We start from the raw sequence: 22282 nt of genomic DNA, 5'->3' as shown, positions 1-22282 counted from the left end.
ATGGATAGCTAATTCCCTTATCTTTCAGAACAGTAAGATAAGTGCTACCTGAAATTGATAAAGAAATAGTAATATGTAAATATGACATATGTATAAAAATGAACATGTAAAGTCATTTTTCTGAGGATTTGGAGAAGGGGTGAATATTTTACTTTTCATTTTGTACATTTCTCTGCTTTTTTAAAACCATGAACATATAACTTTTAAAAATATTTATTTTAAACACACAAACACACACGGATGTGTGTCAGGTCAGGTTTTCTGAGAAGCAGATCCAAGATGAAGTAAAAAAATGTAAGAACTTCTTCATTGTAAAAAATGACCATGAAGAATGAAGAGGAGAAGGAGCAGAGGTGAGTAAGCAGAGAACGCCTTCAGGCTTCAGTGAAGGTCCGACAACTGCGTGATCTTCATACCAGTGCAACTGTGGTCTGCCAAGCCAATAGGGAGCTTAGGTGCAAAGATTGCCCTTAGAGAAATCCCATGTTGGGAAGAAATGGCTAAACCCTATTTATCCTGCTGTGCTCAGTTACCGGCAGGGAACTTCCCAGGGAGAATGTGGCCATGGCTCAATGCTGCAGCAAATCTCAAAAGCTCCGTAACTGGAGGCTGTCAGCTAAGGGACATCTAAGCAGAACACCTACAGGGCTGTCATAGATGTCATATATACAGTACACACACACACACACACACACTCTACTAGCCTTGTGCACGAATCCATGCACCAGCAGGTAGTTGTCGCCCTCCTGTAGCTCTCCGCCCACTGCCCCGCCCTCCTATAGCTCTCTACCTGCTGCCCCGCCCTCCTGTAGCTCCCCCTGCCCCCTTACCCCCTCATAGCTTGCTCCCCTGCCCCCTCCTGTAGCTCTCCGAAGCCCGCTTGTATCTCGCTGCCCCACCCTCCTGCTGATCCATGATCTGGTTGTGACGCACTTGGTCGTTACGCCTCGGGGCGTAACAGCTAATTAGCATATTCCTCTCTTATTCACTGAGTGGCCAGATATTATGACCGGCCAGATTATTATGACCACCCCATCAGTTGGGCCACCTTTTGCCTTCAAAACTGCGGCAATTCTTCTTGGCATTGACTCCAGAGATGTTGAAAGGTGATGCGAGGAATCTGACACCATGCCTGATGAATAGCACTGTCCAGTTCTGTGAGATTTGATGGTTGTGGAACCAGCTGCCTGATGGCTCTTTTAACTTCGTCCCACAAATGCTCAATTTGGATTGAGATCTGGTGATTGTGGGGGCCACCTAAGAAAGGTAAAGTCTCCCTCATGCTCTTGAAACCATTCCTGCACAATACGAGCACCGTGGCATGGCCCATTGTCTTGTTGGAAGAAGCCATCTCCATTGGGATACACCATCAACATGATAGGATGAACTTGATCAGCAACGATACTTAGGTATGTTGTGCTATTCAGACGTTTATAATGATCTGGCCCTCTAGCAACTTTAGCGCAAAATTATAGCTAATTTGCCTCCAAGTGTCAGGTGGTCATAATAATCAGGCCACTCAGTGTATATAAGTATATATGGGAATACTCTGCAGCCATTAAAAATGTTAGACAGCAGTAATGTTCAACTATGCTTCCTATGGTTAAGCCCTAGAGTTTTTCAGAGATACCTCTCCGAGGTAGATTATTCAGGCTAGTGACAAAAGCCAAAGCTAACCACTGAGGCTTTGCATTCCCATACCACATTCAACCAAAGCAGCTCCACTTTTAGCTGTTTGATATACTGCATTTTTCCTTACGAGCTATTTGAACAAGACTGCTTTGCTAAAAAGAATTTAAAAAATAATCTGTCACAAAAATAACTTTTAATTGAAAGCAGGAACAAGCATGTGTGTTTAAAATTAACTTTTATGCTTTTGTGTAAGCTTGAGCCTGCAATGTGCACACAAAATAATTGGAAGAACAAACACCAAAATGTTTTAACAGTGGGGTTACCTACTGGGCAGTGAGATGAAAGCTTCTGTGCTTACCTGTATTTTCTGTACTTTTTACAATTTACATTACAAAGTTTTGGTAATAGGGAAAAGTAAACTACCTTAAAATTTCATGTGAAAAAAAAAAGCTCTCAACTAACAAACTGACCCTTCTCAGAACTTAAGAGCTCTATTACTACAGAAAATTACTTGGACTGTTATTAACTCATAGCAAACCAACAAAAATCACACTTACAAACTATACCATTCACTTCAAAAAGTGCTCTGCCTTTAAGACATAATATATACACTTTAATTTTTACATAAAACATTTTTACATTTAGCTAATGAAATCATGGCATTTAGTAGCCCAGAAATAACTAAACCATATTACATAATTTTCAAGAAATTTTCAATGTTTTCAATACATAACTAGCAGAAATAATTTAAATAGTTCACAAATCATTTCAGTTTTATAGAATCATTCAGTATTATCAGCAAGGTCTGTGGTAAAAAGCACATAACTTCATATTATTCTCTTAGTTTTCCCAATCATGTAGGCAAGACAGCTTCTAGTGTTCCCATTTAATAAATGCAGAATTTGATGTATGAAGCCAAGGTCACCAAGCGGATAAGTGGCAATGCCAGGGAAAAGCACTGATTCATAATTAAGTGATGTTTAGACTTCACTGGTAAGGCTCCTGTAGTACACACACATTCAACCAGAACCGTATATTAACAGAATCATAGTGCATTCATTTTTAAAGAGCTAGAAAAAAAAAATCTAAATTTTCTTTTTCTTTTTAGCAACTTGTATTATCAAAGAAAAATTATGTATCCCAATACATGCTGGAATAAATGTTAATTGACACCACTGGGGGTTTCAATAATGGGTGAGTTTCCAGGTCTTGGTGGATTTTGTTTTTGTTTTGCATCTATAAGTAGGCTTGAAACAAACAAAAATGAAGTGGCTCTTAATTTTTTAATGAAATATGTGTATCTTAAAAAAAATTATTAAAGCCCTGGCCAGTGTGGCTCAGTTGATTGGAGCATTATCCTGTGCACGGGAAGGCTAAGGGTTTAATTTCCGGTCAACACACATACCTAGGTTGCAGATTTTAATCCCCCTGTTGGAGCACTTATGGGAGGCAACTGTATCTCACATCGATGTTTCTCTCTCACTCTAAAACAAAAATTATTTTAAAAATAGTGTATATACCACATATCTGATGTTTTTTCCCTTACACATGCTTCATATACCTATGATAGACATTAACTGCTTCATACACTTTTTAGCCTACTAACTTAAAAATATGAATAGATAGGAAATAAAGGTGAAAAGCTAATGTCTTGACCCCATCTATCTGTACATAACTCCTTTGATAGCATTAAAGAAATTTTAAAAGATAAACTGAGGCTCGAAAAATGTAGTAGAAAGGCTTTGAAGGACTTTAAAGCTAAAGTAATATATTGAAATGATAAATATAAATGAACTCAATAATGTAAGTGCAGAACCAAAAAATAATGGTATAAATTAATATTTTCATGTTCAGTGACTTATAAGGTTAGGTAGGTAATAAGTTAAGGTATTGAAACATGAACTGACTCACATAACCCATTCACCAATAAAGTACCTTTCTACAGTTTCGCTCAAACACTTCTCTTTTTATTATTGTTTACCAAAGCAAGGATTCTCTTGATCTGTAGCTGGCATTCTAGCCAATGCACATGCACTTAATAACAGTATTAGAAATGTTATTAGAATTCAGATGAGCCCACGGAATGAAACTTAAAGCTATAAAGTATTGCTCTTGCTAAATGCATTGGTGAAGATGGAAACAGTATTTTAAATGTATGAACAGTATTTTAAATGAAGCTGGAGGCATCATGTTTCCTTATTTCAAACTATATTACAAAGCTATAGTAATCAAAACAGAATGGAAATGGCCTATAAAGAGATACAAAGATCAATGGAACAGAACAGAAAACCCAGAAATTATCCCACAAATATATGATCAATTAATGTATGACAAAGGCACCAAGAGCACATAATTGCGTAAGGATAGTCTCTTCAATAAATGATGGTGAAAAACTGGACAAACACATGAAAAAAAAAACAAACTGGACCACTATCTTACAGCATACACTAAAAATTAACTAAAAATGAATTAACGATTTGAACATAAAACCTAAAAGAATAAAACTTCTAGAAGAAAACACAGGTGGTAATCTCCTTGACTTCAGTCTTAGTGACAATTTTTTGGATTTGACACCAAAAGTAAATATAAACAATTGGGACTGTATCAAACTAAAAAGCTTCTATACAACAAATAATCCATAAACAAAATTAAAGGAAACCTACCAAATGGGGGAAAATATTTGCAAAGTGTATATCTGATAAGAGGTTAATATCCAAATTATCTAAAAACACATACAACTCAATAACAAACAAAAACAAAACACAATTTGATTTAAAAATGAGCAGAGGATCTAAATAGACATTTTTCAAAGAAGACATACAGATGGCCAAGAGGTATGTGAAAAGATGCTCAACATCACTAATCACCATGAAAATACAAGTCAAAACAAACCACAATGTAATGTCATCTCACAACTGACACAAGATAAGTGTTGGCCAGAATATGGAGAAAAGAACTTTTGTGCCCTTTTGGTAGGAATGTAAATTGGGTCAATCACTATGAAAAACTGTAAAAAAAATTCCTCAAAAAATTGAAACTAAAACTAACATATGACTCAGCAATTAAATTGCTGGTTATTTATCCAAAGGAAGCAAAAACACTATTTTGAAGAAATTATATAGAGTACTCTCTCCTGTTTACTGCAGCATTATTTATAGTAGCCAAGACATGGAAGCAACCCAAGTCTCCATCAACAGATAAATGGATAAAGAGAATGTCCGTGTGTCTGTCTCTCTCTCTCTCTCTCTCTCTCTCTCTCTCTCTCTCTCTCTCTCCACACTATAATATTATTCAGCCATAAAAAGGAAGGAAATCTTGCCATTTTTGACAACATGAATGCACCTTGAGGATATGTGCTAATTGAAGTCAGACAGGGAAAGACAAATACTGTACAAGTTCACTTATAAGCAGAATCTAAAAAAACAAAAAGTAACAGAGAGTGGATTGGTGGTTACCAGAGATGGGGGGGGGGGGGGGGGCGACGAAAGGTCAGGGTGAACAAAATAAGTGAAGGTGGACAAAAGGTACAGATTTCCAGTTATAAAGTCAGTCCTGGGGATGTAATATATAGCACAATGACTATAGTTAATAATACTGTATTATTAATAATACTGTATATCTAAAAGTTGGTGAGAGTTATCTCTTAAAAATTCTCACCACAAGAAAAAAATTATAACTGTGTGGTGATGGATGTTAACTGCACTTATTGTGGTTATTACTGACAATCCATATAAATACTGAATTATGTTGTACACCTGAACTGGTATACAGTCATGTGTCACTTGACATGAATACATTCTAAGAAATGCATTGTTAGCCATTTTTTGTTGATGTTCAAACATTAGAATATACTTATAAACCTAGATGGTATGACCTATTGCTCCTAAGTTACAAGCCTATATAGAATGATGCTGTGCCAACAACCTGAGATTAAATCAAGGACAAGAAAAATGATGTAATCAAGAGATGTGGTAAACATGAGGCTGCTTCCTGCATAACAAGGCATAATGTTTTATAGCAAAATATTTTTTGTAAGTAGAAAGCAGTGGTTCTCAACCTTCTGGCCCTTTAAATATAGTTTCTCATGTTGTGACCCAACCATAAAATTATTTTTTGTTGCTCCTTCATAACTGTAATGTTGCTACTGTTATGAATCGTAATGTAAGTATCTGATATGCAGGATGGTCTTAAGCGACCCCTGTGAAAGGGTCGTTCGACCGCCAAAGGGGTTGTGACCCACAGGTTGGGAACCGCTACTCTAAAGTAACATAAATTACATAAATTTATGTGCTATACTTTTCTACGATTGGCAGTACAGTAAGTTTGTTAACAGCAGCATAACCACAAACATGTGAGTAATGCATTGTGCTATCACTTTACTAGAGATGTGACATCACTAGGCAATAGGAATTTTTCAGCTCCATTATAATCTTATGGGACTGTCATCATACTAGTATATATATGCAGTCTGTTGTTGACCAAATCATCGTTGTATCACATGAATATGCTATTATATGTCAATTATACCCCAATAAGAAAAAAGGAACTAGTAAAAAAGGGGGGGCTTTAAGTGGTATTTGGTGTTTCCATAGGTGTACACTTACATAAAATTTAATAAATTGTGCATTTAAAATATGTACACTTTATTGTATGTCAATTCTAATTCAATTAAGCTGTTATAAGCAAAGCTAACTATAGTTTTAAATAATTAGTTCCCTCTTTCCCTTTCCATAAAGAAAAGGCAAGAACAAATGTCCTTTCAAATTGGGAAACATTAAATGACAGTTAAAATAAGGATATAGATGTGGCAAGAACTTTGTGACTCCGACATCATTCCTCACCACCATCTTTTCCCCAACCAGCTTCCAGCCAAGAATAACCAGTTAACATGGTCCAGGCCAGTGGTCGGCAAACTCATTAGTCAACAGAGCCAAACATCAACAGTACAATGATTGAAATTTCTTTTCAGAACCAAATTTTTTAAACTTAAACTATATAGGTAGGTACACTGTTATTAACTTAATTAGGGTACTCCTAAAGCTTAGGAAGAGCCACACTCAAGGGGCCAAAGAGCCACATGTGGCTCGCGAGCCGCAGTTTGCCGACCATGGGACTCCAGCCATTGAGGTGGGAAGACTGCTTTGGAGTTCCTGGAACAGTCATTGTTGCTTCCCATTCCTCTATCTTTGAGTGCTTGGAACCATAACAACCACATGCAAACATGAAAGAGATGCCAAGAATTAATCATGGAGACATCTGTTCTGATATCACCTTACCAGTGAATCAATATTCACAATTATAAGAAAAATAAAGTCCTATTTTATCAATCTAGTGAAGTTTTCTGTTATCTAATGTTAGATTCAACTCTAATACAATTACAGCCACCATTTTTGTTTTAAAATTGAGATCTAATTCACATACCATAAAATACACCCTTTTAAAGCATGCAATTCAGTAGTTTTACCTTATTCATAAAGTTGTTTTATCATTATCATATCTAAGTCTAGAACATTTTCATCATTCCAAAAAGTACAGATTAAATTCCCATTCCCCCTATCTTTGAATCCTAACAATCACTAATTTACTTTTCATCTCTCTGGATTTTCCTATTCTGAATATTCCACATAGACTCATACACAATATGAACTCTTGGGTTTTGCTTTTCTCATTTTGCATAATGCTTCCAAGGTTCATCCTATAGCATAAATCAGCACACTTCATTCATTTTTATGTCAAATTTTTCATTGTATAAATATATCACATTTTTGCCTATTTATTTACCAACTGATGGTTAAAGAAAAGAGCAATATACAAAAAAGTAATAATCTCTGTGCTACAGAAACAATAATCTTTAAAAAGTGAGATTAAGCCAAAACCGGTTTGGCTCAGTGGATAGAGCGTCAGCCTGTGGACTGAGAGGTCCCGGGTTCGATTCCGGTCAAGGGCATGTACCTGGGTTGTGGGCACATCCCCGGTGGGGGATGTGCAAGAGGCAGCTGATTGATGTTTCTCTCTCATCGATGTTTCTAACTCTCTCTCTCTCTCCCTTCCTCTCTGTGAAAAATCAATAAAATAAAAAAAAAGTGAGATTAAAAGGTTTTCATTACAACAGCAACAAAGAATACAAAAGGCTTTTTGCTATATATTTTTTAAATGATCACATCTGCCTTGGCCAGTTTGGCTCAGTGGTTGGAGTCTCAGCTGGCAGACTGCAAGGTTGCAGGTTGGATTCCCGTCAAGGGCACATGCCTCTGCTGTAGGCTCCATCCCCGGCCCCAGTTCAGGGCACATACTGGAGGCAACCAATCGATGTGTCTCTCTCAAATTGATGTTTCTGTCTCTCTGTCTCTTTCCCTCTGTTCTACTCTCTCTAAAAAAATCGATGGAAAAAATGTCCTCTGGTGAGGATTAACAAAAAAAAAACAAAAAATGATCAAACGTATATAAGAACTAGTGCTGCAGACCAGCCAAAGATTTTGAAAAAGGGTAAATTGTAACAAGCTTCAAATATTCAACAGTCACAGAAAACAACTCAGCATAATTATTAATGTAGAAACAGAATAATATCAATGTAATAGTATACGATTGAGGAAAGATTGCCATAAAAATAAAATTTTTAATAATGGCAATCATTCAAATCAGTTGAAATAGTTTTTTAAAAGTGCTAGTAATCTTCTAGAATGAAAAACTGAGTACCCAGTATTATAAAACATATAAAAACTTCGAGATTAATGTGAATTGTAAAAAACAAAAACAATAAAAATCTTGTGGGAAAGAGTATGGGCAACATCTTACAATTCAAACTAAAAAGTCTAAAGAATCCATACAAAAATTAAAAGGTTAGCCCTGGCCAGGAGGTTCAGTTGGTTGGAACGTTGTCCAGTACACCAAAAGGTTTAAAGGTTCGATTCCCAGTCAGCACACATACCTAGGTTGCAGGTTCAATCCATAGTCAGGGCTTGCAATGGGAAGCAACCTATTGGTGTCTGTGTCTGTCTGTCTGTCTGTCTGTCTCTCTCTCCTTTCCCTCACTCCCTCTTTCTAAAATCAATAAAAAAACAACATGACCTCAAGTGAGGATCAAAATAAAAATAATAAGTAAATAAATAAATACTAAAAGTTTTTGTACCTGGAGGAAAATAAAAACATTTGCAAAGATAACAAAGTATTAATGCTTTAATACTCAGTGAGCTCCTACAATTTGAAAAGGGCAAACAACCCAAATAGAATTCAAAAAAACAATTCACAAAAGATCAAAACCAAATGTCCATGAACCATAAAGTAAAGATGCTCAAACTCATAAGTACTCAAGAAAATTAAAAGTAACAATGAGATATAACATTATACTTATTGGGCTGGTAAATGTTTAAAAAGTTATAGTACAATTCCTGGCAGCAGTGCAGGAGAAAGAGTATTCTCACAAATTGCTAGTGGAAAAATTTCTGTGGAAAGCAATTTGACAACATTTACTGAAATAAAAAATATAAAAACTCTTCAACCCAGCAATTCAACTTCTAGAAATCTATCCCACAGAAATGAAAGCATCTAAAACTAAGGACATATATTCAAAGATATAACACTGTTTAAAATGGCAAAGAACTGGAAACAGAATATTACCATAAATGTGGAAATGGTTAAATAAGGATTATATTATGCAATATGAAGAATCTGTTATGGAGTCATGAAAATAATTAGAGTTATGCCTTCAATGGGGTATTTCTCTGAGGTTATTTAGTGAAAACAGAAAGCTGAAGAAAAGTATATATAATGACACCATTTAAAAAAAAATCATCATCACAACAAGCCTATATATGTAATTGGGAATACAAATATCTGCATAAGATTATATGAAAAGAGAGATAAATATGGAGCAATATACAAAGCTATTAACACAGATTTAAGATGGGGTGGGGTAGTTCTGCTGCAGTGGGAAGGAAAAGTTGAGAGCCAAGTCAAAAAGAATGGTACAAAAAAAAGAGAATGGTACAAGAGGATAAATTCTCATTTCTGACTTTATGTAAAAAATAAACTAAAAATTGTTTTAATTTAAGGAGATATATCAAGATAGAAATGTCAATATAAGGATGAAAGAATTAATTATATATAATGAAGAAAACTAAATTAAGCATCAATTGCTGTAACATATTCAAAAAAATTAGTGGTAAAAATATATTAATATGAAATATAAAATTATACTGAGGAAAAGAGAATCATTTAAAGTTGTGATATCGCTAAAATTATATTATCTGAAAATAGCCCTAGTGGCAAAATATGAATTTTTCATACTGGAACTGAAAACTATCAAACTATTTAATTCTATAAGTTAAATGAGCAACTTTCACATGTAAAATTGAGCCTTTTATTTAAGTGAACATAGCTCCTGCCATTTATTAATAGTGGTATTGTATAAACAAAAATATCTTTGTTTTAAAAATAAACACTAACAAGCTGAATTCAATAAATTAGTAAAAAAAATTACATACCATAAAACCAAATGGCATTTACTCCTAGAAAGCAAGGATGTTTCAACATATAAAAACCAACCAAGGCAATATACTACATTAATGAAATGAGAGAGAAAAATTACATGATCATCATAAGTCATACAGAAAAAGCATTTGCCAAAATTCAATACTCTTTCATAATTAAAAACACTTAAACTAAGAAGAAAATTATCTTAACATAATAAAGGCCAATATGAAAAAAAATTCACAGCTTATATATACTCAACAGTGAAAAACTGAAAGCTTTTCTCTAAAATCTGGAAAAAGTCAAGGATGCACTTCTATTCAACATGGTACTGTAAATCCTGAGTACTAGAAACCATACCTATTGGGCAAGAAAAAATAGTTTCCAAAATAGAAAGGTAAAACTCTCTCTGCTTGTAAAAACTTATTATATACTAGAGGCCTGGTGCACAAAAATTTGTGCACTCCAGGGGGAGGGGTCCCTCAGCCTGGTCTGTGCCCTCTCGCAGTCTGGGACCCCTCAGGGGATGTCCACCTGCTCGCTTAGGCCCGCTCCCTGGGGAATCGGGCTTAAGCTGTCAGTCAGACATCCCTCTGGCAGCCCAGGAGCCCTCGGGGGATGTCCACTTGCCAGCTGGGAGCAGGCCTAAGATGCAGTCGGACATCCTTAGTGCTGCTGAGGAGGCGGGAGAGGCTCCCGCCACCACCGCTGTGCTGGCAGCCATCAGCCTGGCTTGTGGCTGAGCAGAACTCCCCCTGTGGGTGTGCACTGACCACCAGGGGTCAGCTCCTGCATTGAGCGTCTGCCCCTGGTGGTCAGTGTGTGTCATAGTGACCAGTCATTCCCAATCATTCTGCTGTTAGGGTCAATTTACATATTACCCTTTTATTATATAGACTAAAAAGGACTCGACACAAAATAAATTTTACCATTAAAAAAATTTTAACAGCCAAACCTGTTTGGCTCAGTGGATAGAGCGGTCAGCCTGCGGACTCAAGGGTCCCTGGTTCGATTCCAGTCAAGGGCATGTACCCTGGTTGCAGGCATATCCCCAGTGGGGGGCGTGCAGGAGGAAACTAATCGATCTCTCTCATCGATGTTTCTAACTCTCTATCCCTCTCCCTTCTTTGAAAAAAATCAGTAAAATATATTTTAAAAAATAATTTTAACAGGGGATGAGAGCATGAGGGGGGGGGGGTTTAATGGGGGGATGAGGGCACATTTGTAATACCTTAACCAATAAAGAAATTAAGGATAAAAAAAAAGAAAATGATTGGATAAACTGCACAATACTATACAGCAGTAATAAAGAGTATTGGCAAAGAAAAAAATTTTTTTAACAAAGTTGCATGATACAAAATCAACACTTAAATCAGTTGTGTCTCAGAGGGATTTCAAGACTGCAATGGAGTAGGTTTGAATGTTACATTTACCTCCTCCCAGGACCAAACTGTAAATACAACTAAAATAAAGAGCAATCAACCTGAATAACCAACTGAAAACTAGCTGAAGAGAAATCTTGTAACACAAAGTTTACAAAAAAAGTCATAATGAGACTGGTAGAAAAGGCAGAGACATGAAAAGGTATGGGCCCCACTCCAAGAGGTGGATGAAATTCTGGAGGGATATCTCAGCTGCAGAGATTCCTCCTGACAAACATGGGGTCCCAACCCCAAGTTGAGCTTCCCAGCACAGAGCACCAAAGCTGGGAGGAAGAGCCAACATAATACTGTATGTGGCTGTGAAAATTAGTGGGGATTCTGTCAGCAGGGAGGAGACAGGAGTCCACTAGAGACACGGGCGTCCTCTTAAAGGGCCAACACACAAAATCTCGTTCACAGCCACCGACCCTGGGCTCTGGTGGAGGGAGGCTGGTGCAGATTAGAGTAGTGTGAGAAGAGTGAGGTTTGTGGCTCTGGGAAGAGAGCTGAAGGGACATCCCCAGGATTCCTGAGCTGAGTTCCTCTCCCACACCACAAATGCCATCTTTTTGGTGGAGCACTCCCCTCCATAAAAGGGGGGATGCAACGGTCTACCCTCTGGGTTCCCTGTTGCCCCACCCTGTGGAGCTTTCACCCTGCTGAGAAGTCAGTTGCCTGGGGCAGGGTATAGAGGTCCAGGCAAACTCGGAGGGTGTCAGTGACTGAGGGGCAGAAGGGTTTGGGGGCAGAAGCCATTCCACTCACTTTCTGATAAACCTCACTGGTACCTCCTCCACACGGAAGATCCACTAGCTCATCCTCTAGACTCCCATCAGCCCCACCCAGCTAAGATCATGTTCCTGGCAGAAACTGGGACAGACTGAGTTATGTGGCTCTAGCATAGGGGACATTTTTCCCTTGCACTCACAACCAGTGAAGAGCCCCTTCTTCATACAGCCAAATTTTGGTCTGTGTGCCTGATAAACTCTGCTGACCTCACCCTGAAAACTCCCTTAAGACCATGTCCATCACAAAGGTGTGTGAGGACCTAACAGGTGGCAACTACACTTGGTATACCCTGGGACATTTGCTGAGTGACCTCAGACCCAGCACAGGAACTGAGCTAGTGCCTGTATTAATCTGGTGAACACCACTCGCCCCTATCTGGCGACTCAGCAAGAACCTACCTCATGCAACTAACATTAAATATTCAAGGATGATGAAAAACAAGGACCTACAACCAAGATTACATTACCCAGCTATCCTTTAAAACTTGAGAAGAACTTCCAGACAAGAAAAAAAACTAATAGAATTTGTTACCACCAAACCAGTAACAAGAAATGTTAAAAGAAGAAAAGGGAGGAGGAGGAGGAAGAGGAGGAGGACGGCAGGGGACAAAACAAATATAGTTAAAAACAAATATGCTATTGTAAAGAATGCTTCAATGAACATAGGGATACAATATTCTTTCAAATTATAGTTTCAGGTTTCTTCAGATATATTCCCAGAAGTAGAATCGCTGGCTCATACCGCAGCACCATATTTAATTTTTTTAGGTAACTCCATAATGTTTTCCACAGTGGCTGCACCCATCTGTATTCTCACCAAAAGTGCACAAGGGTTCCCTTTTCTCCATATCCTTGTCAACACTTGTTGTTTGTTCACTTATTGATGATAGCCATTCTGACAAGTTTGAGGTAATATCTCATTGTGATTTTAATTTGCATTTTTCTGATGATTAATGACATTGGCATCATTTCATATGTCTGTTGGCCATCTGTATATCCTCTTTGGAGAAGTGTCTATTCAGGTTCTTTGACCATTTTTTAATTGGATTGTTTGTTTTTTTGCTGTTGAATTTTATAAATTCTTTATAAATTGTGGATATTAATCCCTTATCAGATGTATCATTGGCAAATATGTTCTCTTATTCAGTGGCTGTTCTTCCATTTTGTTGATGGTTTCCTTTGCTGTACAAAAACGTTTTAGCTCGATGTAGCCCACTTGTTTATTTTTTCTTTGGTTTCTCTTGCTTGAGGAGATATATCAGGAAAAAGACTGCTACAAGAAATTTCCAAGATTTACTACCTATGCCAAAATTTGGTTGCAGCCCAGGTGTCCATCAGTAGATGAGTGCATAAAAAAGCTTTGGTATATTTCCATAATGCTATACTACTCGGCCATAAAGAAGGAGAAAATCTTACCTTTACAACAGCATGGATGGACCTGGAGAGAACTATACAAGTGAAATAAGGCAGTCAGAGAAAGACAAGTATCACCACAAGATACATGGATCACATGTACACATATGAAAAGATACTTAACATCATACACCATAACAGAATGCCACTTATACATCTATCAGAATGGCCAAAATCTGGAACACTTACAATATCAAATGCTGGAAAGGATATAGAGCAACAGGAACTCTCTTACACTGCTGACAAGAATGAAAAATAATATAGCCACTTGAAAAATACTTTGGCAGTTTACAAAACTAAACAGGCTGACCATGTTTTTCCAGCCTTGAAAGTTATCCAAATGAACTGAAAATTTTTGTTCACATAAAAAACTACACACAGATGTTTATAGTAGCTTTATTCTCAACTGCTAAATTTTAGGAGCAACCAAGACATCTTCAGCAGGTGAGTGGATAAAGTGTGGTATTATTCAGCAATAAAAGGAAATGAGCTATTGAGCCATGAAAAGACATGGAGGAAGTTTAAATGCATATTATTAAGTGAAAGAAGCCAATCTGAAAACACCACTAAATACAGTATAATTCCAACTATATATATGGCATTCTGGAAAAGGAAAAATGATGGAGGACAGTAAAATGATCAGTGGTTGCCAGGGGTTAAGCAAGTGCGAAGGATGAATAGGTGGTGCAGATTTTTAGGGCACTGCAACTATTCTGTATGATAGTACAATGGTGGATACACGTGATCAGACTTTTGTCAAAACTCACAGAATGTACATTAAGAATGAATCCTAAAAAAAAATAAATAAATAAAAAGAAAGAATGAATCCTAATGTAAACTATAGGCTTTGGGTGATGATGACATATCAATGTAGGTCCACCGACTCTAACCATGAACTACACTGTACTAGTAAAGGAGGATGTACATGTGTGGGAATAGGGGCTATACGGGGACTCTGCACTTGCATCTCAATTTTGCTGTAAACCTAAAGTGCTCTCAAAAAACAAGAAGAAGAAGAACAAGAAGAAGAAGAGTTGATAAACACAGTAACATGGATGGCTCTCAATCGCATTACACTTAGTGAAAGAAGCTGGAATCACAAAGTTCCATATTTCATGATTCCATTTATATGACATTCTGAAAGAGGCAGAACTATAAGGTAAAAAAAGAGATGAGCCCTAACCAGTTTGGCTCAGTGGATAGAGTGTCAGCCTACGGACTGAAGGGTCCCAGGTTCGATTCCAGTCAAGGGCATGTACCTTGGTTGCAGGCACATCCCAGTAGGGGGTGTGCAGGAGGCAGCTAATCAATGTTTCCCTCTCATTGATGTTTCTAACTCTTTATCCCTCTCCCTTCCTCTCTGTAAAAAATCAATAAAATATATTAAAAAAAAAAATGAGTGCTTGCCAAGAGCTGGGGTTGGCTAAAGAACTGCCACATAGGGGCATGAGTAATTGTTATAACTCTGAATTTGATTCTGTTGATGGCTGCAAAGTTGACACGCTTGTCAAAACTTATGAAAAATCAATTTTACCGTATGCAAATTACAGCACAACAAACCTGACAAAAACATTTATTTATTTAACATCTCTCTGGATATTGGGGGGGGGGGGGTAAGTTATTATTTATAATGTTTAGGACTTTTCATTGTAAATGAAAAAGATTTCAGACTTATGAATGTAATGAATATAGTCACTTGAAAGATAAAATTTTAACTTTCTAAGTTGAGTTTACCACACATCACTTCGAAATCTATTACATTTCCTATGTTTATGAATTTAGTTTCCTCATTTAATATTACATATCCTCCAAGTTAAATGGTCAGAGTACAATTCTGAAAGTGTGGTCCCTAGACTAGCATCAGCATCTCCTATGAACTTATTAGAACTGCAAAATCTCTGACCCCAACCCTGACCAACTAAGTCACAAACAATTCCTATTTTAAGAAGCCCTCTAGGTAATTCTAATACAGTTTAAGAACTGCTAGCCACAAGTCCAGACTAACTAAATCAGATGATCTGGGGTTGGAAACCAGGCATCAGTCTTTTTGTAAACTCCCCACATAATTCCAATGTGTAATAATGTTGATTTTGATTCAGTAAGTCTTGGGTGAGCATCAGAAGTCAAAATTTTAACAAACACTCCCCATTGTTTCTAATGTCAGTAGTCTAAGGATCTCTGATTTTTTTTTTTTTCAATCAAATACTGACTACCACTGTGCACTGTACTTTTTTATTATGGTAACTTCATCTACTTGAACTTTTGAAATTAGACACAACCCAGACACTTTCATATGTGGAATTATACAAATAAGGAAATAGAAAATAAAGAGAACAAAAGTGGTATTCTCTGGATATCTTGTTTAATACAGGAGTTAGAGAATATATTTCTAAAAATAGAACTACACAGCAAATATTTCAATAAACAAACATGAGGTACATTTAGCACAAGTCAGATATTCAGTCTTTTTAAAAATGAAATACACATAACTACAGAAAACCCCACAATTAAACATTTAATACTAGCACAGGTCCTATTTGTTTCAAATTTTAAAAAACAACTCTCGAAGAAAAGTAAATGATAGTTGAGCCAATTGTCAACTTTTGCCAAAAGTAATTCATGACATTAAATCCTCTTTGTAAAACTAAAAAAAAAAAAAATTTGATTTGGAATTTTAATAGGACTCCACTGTTAAGCATTTCTTTACCTTTTTTCGGTTTTCCCCTAGCTTTCCATTTACAGTCTTTAAAAGCAGAACATATATAACTAAACATCCTTAAATATATATCATTTGACAGTTTCTATATCACTTTCAGATACCTTTGATATCATTATAACCTGGTTATTATTTAACAGGAAAGGAGTAAAGGGAAGAGTAGATAATATAGGCATGCCATTTATACAGCTTTGCTAATTTAACACTCTCAGAGTCTGTTCACCGCTGATCCATGGGGGAAGGAACTGGACAAAGGCAGTTTAGAAGCATGCCCAATAAGGTCTGAGTGGGAAGATGCTCACCTGTGTGTAAATCACACCTGGGAACAGGTAGTTGGCCGGAATAGGTACGGCCACTGCAGGGCACAAAACCTGAATATTTAAACTTCTAAACAAAGGGAGTTCTCTCACACACAAGGCCTCTCCAGTTGCAGGGGTGGATTCCCTTGTGCCCACATGGATCTCAGCCATGTGGGCTCCAGACAATGGACTAATGGACTTTAATTAGCCTGATACTGAACTAGACCTAGACCCGGCTGCAAGACCGACTGGAAGCTCTGGATATTGGCCTTGCTTTTGGCTCTACTGGAATCCCAACCATACCTTTTTTCAGGACTGGTCCATGGAGCATGGAACTTTACAACCCAAGGAATGTAACTCAACAACAATAAAAACCATTCATTCTCCCATGCAAATCTTAGAAAATTCTCTTTCTGAGGATATTACAAGAGCCACTCCACACCCACTAGTGTCGGAGAAATTGAATACCCTAATTTCTCCAGTAATACCTTCCCTCAGCTTCATTCAGACATTATTGCCAATTTACAAAACAGGAAACTGTGACTAAAGGAGGCATATGACTTGCCCAAAAATCAAATAAGAAGTGACAAACCCAAGACTAAATATACTCTTCTGCCTCCAAATGCCATTAGATTAATTCCTAAAGACCGGTCATTAACCGCCATTTAAGACCTATTGGCTCCTGGAATAACAGTTGCAAAGTAATTATTCTTAGAGTATCCCTTACTTTCTGAAAGTATAATTTTCTCTTATTGGAATCATGTTTCATATCATAAAATAGTAAACAAGTTTGTGGAGAACACACTTTCTTGTTATTTCAACCTACATAAAACATGGGAAATCATTGCTTCAGGAAATGTAGTTTCTTGTAGAGATTCCCTTTGTAAAAAATCTCTCATTGTAAAAGATCATCTTAGAAGGTTTGAGTCTAATAAATGCTGGTAGAAATGCTGTTCCCGTGGAGGCAAAAATCTACATTCCTGAGCTTCTGTATCTAACAATTCAACCATACCTGCTTTACAATCAAGAATCAAAAAATTGTTTCACATCTTGTTCACATTAAACAGCTGAACATTACTTTAGAAAATACTTTGTGTATTAGTGCTTATAGTTTTCACAGCCTTTTGATTTGTTAACCAGTTGTCTTACAGAATAGATCAAACCATCTTTAGCTCGTATTAAAAATGTCTTCCTCGCCTGGCTGGTTTGACTCTGTGGCTGAGCATCCACCTATGAACCCAGAAGGTCACAGTTCAATTCCCGGTCAGGGCACACGCTCAGGGTTGCGGGTTAGATCCCAATAGAGGGTGTGCAGGAGGCAGTCAATCAACGATACTCTCTTATCATTCATGTTTCTATCTCTCCCTCCCTTTCCCTTCCTCTCTGAAATCAATAAAAGTCTTCCTCCCTTTGGTATGGTTCAGTGGTTGAGCGTGGACCTATGAACCAGGAGGTCACAGTTCAATTCCCGGTCAGGGCACATGCCCGGGTTGTGGACTTGACCTCTGGTAGGAGGCTTGCAGGACTCAGCCAACCAATGATTCTCTCTCATCATTAATGTTTCTATTCTCTCTCCCTCTTCCTTCCTCTTTGAAATCAATTAAAATATTTTTAAAAACAGAAAAGAGATAAACTATCAATAAAATATTGTTATAAATGTCTTCCTGTAATGTCTCCCTAGCATACTCAATTTTATAGAAAGATATTATTTACTGAGATCACGGCTTTATTCAAATACTTAAGGATTCTATGTCTGTTTATCCACTGTGATATAACTTGTAATAAATATATATTTGGTCTTCATAGCACAGAGCTCCTAAAACCCTTTTAATTTCCCAAGTGATCAGTGATAAAAGTATCTTTTGTAATTCATAACAAGCCCTTTTCAACAACACTTGAATTCTGTCAATGAGATGAATTTTGGGAAAGTCCTGAAGAGTGGGGGGAGGGGGCTTGTTTCTCTGGAACCAACCTCTAGAGCAGGGGTGGGAAACCTTTTTTCTGCCAAGGGCCATTTGGATACTTATAAAATCATTTGAGGGCCATACAAAATTATCAACTTAAAAATTAGCCTGCTATATTTGGTCAAAGATTTAATTAACTTATCCCTAATGCCTTGGAGGGCCAGACCAATGATTTTGAAGACCTTATATGGCCCTCGGACCAGACATTCCCCATCCCCTAAACTCCAGGGAAAGGAAAGGAGAGGGGCTAGATCAGTGGTTCTCAACCTTCTGGCCCTTTAAATACAGTTCCTCATGTTGTGACCCAACCATAAAATTATTTTCGTTGCTACTTCATAACTGTAATGTTGCTACTGTTATGAATCGTAATGTAAATATCTGATATGCAGAATGGTCTTAAGCAACCCCTGTGAAAGGGTTGTTCGACCCCCAAAGGGGTCACAACCCACAGGTTGAGAACCGCTGGGCTAGAGGCTGAATTCATCAGGAACAGTCAATGATTTAATCACTGCTACCTAATGAGGCTTCCACAAAAAAATAATAATAATAATTATAATGGAGTAGAGCGAGCTTCTGGGTAGGTGAACCCTTACAGGCGCTAGGAGAGTGCCATGCCCCTTCCCCCTTACCTTGCTCTGTGTATCTCTTCCATCTGTCTGTATCCTTTTAGAATAAGCCCATACTAGTAAGTAAACTATTTTCCTGAGTTTATGAGCAAATTAATCAAACCAAGAGGGGTGTCATGGGAGCCTCCAATTCATAGTCAGTTGGTCAGAAGCATAAGTAACAATATGGACTTGCTACTACTGGTGTCTGAAGTTTTGTGTAAGAGCCTGAACAAGAAAGGGGGAGAGGGTTTCCTTGCAGAATGGAATTCTTAACTTGTGGGCTCTGATGCTAACTCCAGAAAAATTGTGCCAGAATTAAAATTTTAGGAAATCCAGTTGGAATTACTTGATATATGGAAAACCCACACATATGATCACAATGTACTCAATGTTGTAATAAAGGAGAGGAGAAATATAGGAGTGTTTTTCTTAATCAGCCACATAATCAAAACTGTTCCTGCTTAGAGGATTAGTCAACTGCATTTTCTCATCATCACTTGATGATATTGGCCTAATGCTCTTCATGTCCTTCAGTGTTTTTCATAACTATGTTCACATCCAACAGGACAAAGAACTTTAAAAGCTAACTTTTTCATTCACTTTCACTCCTAAATGCTATTGACTTGTCTTATCATACAACATTTCCAAAGTATTGTTTAGTCTTTCTTAATTAACTTCATGACAATTTACCATTTTTCACCCATTACTCTGGACAGATGTAAGAAAAAATAAAGAAAAAGAAAAATAATTTTTTTCCAAGATCTGAACAAAACTCACAAAACTTTATATAGAGTATTCTGAATAAATTTCTTAGGATAGTAGCTGCAAAGAGAGCATACTTAATCTGGACCATCTTTCACAGACCTAGGACTCAACAGACTACCATTAACAGTGGTATACTTAGTGCAAAGAAAAAACGTGGTATCAATCAAATCCTTAGTGTTGGAAGGGATAGTTTATATAGGAGTTTCTTGATTAATTCACTACTTAATTCAGAGTGGGGAACATGTGGCAATTCAATTCACTATCCATTAAATCTATTATTATAGGAGCAATAAGTCTTTTTTCTTTGATTATTTATCTTCATTTAAAAGAACTTAAGATGCCCTAAATATTTTTAAATTTCAATAATGAAAGATTACCATGATTTCATTGATTTTCAGAAGATACAGGACTGTTATTAGGAAAGGTCCATTTACTCATGATTTATATCCCTATTTTCAATGACAAACTAAGCCATAATTTTCCTGAAGAAAATATAAAGGACAATTTTCCAAAAGTTATGAGAAAGAGATAAAAGGTATATTTCAGACATTAAGTCTACTCACACACACAAAATTTTAAAAAATTAGAAATCTAAGTATAGGGTTCAGAGAAGAGCGATGTGAGAAGTTCTATCTAGAACTCATGATTTTAAGTGGTAAGAGTTGTATTCATGACAAAAGCGGTTGTCTCATGGTTAGTGACAAAGTGCCAGTTTTCTGCAAGTTAAGCAATTCCATCTTATGCAGGACTACTTGTATTTAAGTTCAATAAGTAAAACTACATTCACAAGTTCTACTTTTGCCTTCAAAGGTTACCAAGTTCCCCCCACCTGTTTTTCTACCATTTTATGTTAAGTGTATGGTAGGAAAAAAATTTTTCCTCTGTCCTTATAGGTTCTAATGGCTGGTCTAATAATCAAAATGACACAGGCAGGCTAACAAGAGAAAAGCTAACTTAATTCTGTGCAAACAGAGGCCTCACAAAGACAATGAGAGTCAAGGACAAGGATGGCACTTGAAGCTTATATGCCATTCTGAACTAAGGAATGAGATACGGGCCTGGGGCTTCATAGGGGAGGAGACTGATTCACAGAGTAAGAAGAGCAGATGTTTACTAATTAAATGTTTGTCCTGCAATACAGACAGGTCACTTAACTCGGATAAACAGTTACCTCTCTGTGCCAGGGCCCCCATCTAAATTCTTTTAGGTAATTAAATAAGAGGTTAAAGTTTTTCTTGAGCCCTAACCAGTTTGGCTCAGTGGATAGAGCGTCCGCCTGCGGACTGAAGGGTCCCCGGTTCGATTCCGGTCAAGGGCATGTATCTCGGCTGGGGGCACATCCCCAGTAGGGAGTATGCAGTAGGCAGCTGATCGATATTTCTCTCTCATCAATATTTCTGACTCTCTATCCCTCTCCCTTCCTCTCTGTAAGAAATCAATAAAATATATTTTAAAAAAAAAGTTTTTCTTGAAACTGCTGGGTCTTGATATACCTTCAGCTTGCAATAATGCACATGTTAAGGTGGCACATTTGGCGGGGGGGCTGGTCTTAAACCCCTTCAATCAAACTTATTCTTAAAATTGATTAAACTTATTTAAAAAAATAGCTGAACTAAAAGAATGTTATACACTTGTCTCTTAAAAGCATACTTAGCCCAGCCGGTGTGGTTCAGTGGTTGAGCGTTTAACTATGAACCAGGAAGTCAGAGTTTGATTCCTGGTCAGGGCACATGCCCAGGTTGTGGGCTGGATCCCCAGTAGGGGATGTGGCAGGAGGCAGCCAATCAATGATTTTCTCTCATAATTGATATTCCTATCTCTCTCTCCTTCTCCCTTCCTCTCTGAAATCAATAAAAACATATTTATAAGAAAAAAATAGCATACTTAAAGGTTATTAAACTTTATTTTCTTTTAAACAATGAGTTGCATTTTTAGGAGGCCTTACAAATGGCCAAGCATGACAAAAATATTTAATTTCACTATCAATTAGAGAAAAGTAAAACAAGGCGGTGATATACTATCTTTCACCCATCATATAAGAAAAATTAAAGGTTCATAATATTCATTGTTGGCAGTATAAATAAAACCAGTATTTTAGGAGGGTATATTTGGCAAATCTAGGAATTTAACAGGCAAAAATGTACTTGTGCAACGACATTTAGAAATAAGCTAAATGCCCATAGTACACCATGCATAGTAGATTCACC

General features: G+C 37.1%; 1 protein-coding gene across 1 annotated transcript in view; it reads right to left on the bottom strand.

Annotated features, from left to right (window-relative positions):
* STAG1 (STAG1 cohesin complex component) overlaps positions 1 to 22282 on the bottom strand; it is a 345726-nt gene that overhangs the window by 275850 nt on the left and 47594 nt on the right. The gene's annotated exons all lie outside the window — the stretch shown is intronic.

The sequence above is a fragment of the Myotis nattereri genome, assembly GCF_964212035.1.
Source record: "Myotis nattereri genome assembly, chromosome: 14".
NCBI lineage: Eukaryota > Metazoa > Chordata > Mammalia > Chiroptera > Vespertilionidae > Myotis > Myotis nattereri.
Note: the sequence above shows the minus strand (reverse complement) of the source record. Positions and strands in the feature narration are given on the sequence as shown.